Below are 1,372 nucleotides of genomic sequence, written 5' to 3'. Positions count from 1 at the left end.
CTGAACATATTATAATCTCTTTGAATAAATAGTTACACTCTTTGAACTGACTAATGCCTTCAGTATATTTCAGAAGTATATTAACTGAGTGCTCTGAGATTTTCTTAATAAGTTTGCATCTGCTTATCTAGATAACATTCTCATCTTCACTGATAAATTCAGAAAAGAATATCAAGAGTATGTGTGAAAGGTTATTATTATTATTATTCTTCCATTATACTCATATGCAAGCGGAGCTTATGATGAGTCCTTGCGTGATGTTAAATACAGGCCAAGTGTTGGTTATACAGGAGGAAATACAGGTGTTGAGACCACGCCAAGATAACAAGAACATAGGAAATACAAAGAAGTGACAATTAGATACATGCGATAATAACTTCCCAGCCCAGGAACATAGAGCAATTTTATTGGAGCGATTTGTACACCTCTGTATTTATTAGGAACCTGAGGTGCTTGGGTTCCGGATTTAATGTATCCCCTGCGGGTTTCGAACCCACACGCCTTGGTTTCCCACGCCAAGGCGCTACCGGGTGGCCGCATTAACCATTCGGCCACCGGGGCATGTGTGAAAGGTATTATAACAGCTATAAGAAGCAGAACTACTGATAGATATTAACAAGTGTGATTTTGAAGTCAAGAGCATTAAGTATCTGAGTTTTATTATAGAAGCTGACAAGAGAATTTGAATGAATTCTGAGAAAGTCTCTATTATTCTTGAATGAAAAGCTTTATATACTGTGAAAGATGTATAAAGCTTTATTGAATTTGCTAACTTCTATCAGTGATTTATACAAAACTTCTCAGATATCACAAGATCACTTACAGATCTTACTAAGAAAGACTCAGTATTTCAATAATTAGTGAATACTGAAGCTGCATTTATACAGATGAAGAAGATGTTCATTAATACTTCTCTACTGATAATATTTAATTCTGATCATAAGACAGTTATTGAAGCTGATTTCTCTGACTATATAATAGAAGAAGTGATATTATAATATAATAATAAAGAGATTCTACAATTATATGTCTTCATATCTAAGAAACTGAGTCCTGCTGAATGCAATTATGAGATCTATGATAAGAAACTTCTTACAATTGTATACTGTTTAAAAGAATAAGACTCTGAACTCTGAAGTATCTCTGAATTTAAGATAGTCATAGATTATAAGAATCTTAAATACTTTACAACTATCTGTAAACTCACTGAATAACAGATATAATGATCTGAGTTCTTAAGTCACTTTCATTTTATAATACACTATCATTCTGATAGTCAGAACTCAATGACAGATGCTCTCTTATAATGAGAGCAAGATATGTTATCTGATATAACAGATACTCACTGAATGAACTGAGAGCACTGACTCTT

The 1,372-nt window shown here is 33.1% G+C and overlaps 1 pseudogene across 1 annotated transcript; it reads right to left on the bottom strand.

Annotated features, from left to right (window-relative positions):
- Window positions 1-472: 472 nt before the first annotated feature.
- On the bottom strand, window positions 473-561 carry BDBG_17639 (annotated as a pseudogene). Its single transcript has one exon. The product of its transcript is annotated as a tRNA-OTHER (tRNA).
- Between the last annotated feature and the right edge of the window lie 811 nt (window positions 562-1,372).

The sequence above is a fragment of the Blastomyces gilchristii genome (assembly GCF_000003855.2).
Source record: "Blastomyces gilchristii SLH14081 genomic scaffold supercont1.19, whole genome shotgun sequence".
NCBI classification, from domain to species: Eukaryota; Fungi; Ascomycota; class Eurotiomycetes; order Onygenales; family Ajellomycetaceae; genus Blastomyces; species Blastomyces gilchristii.
This window is presented reverse-complemented; position numbering and strand designations above follow the sequence as displayed.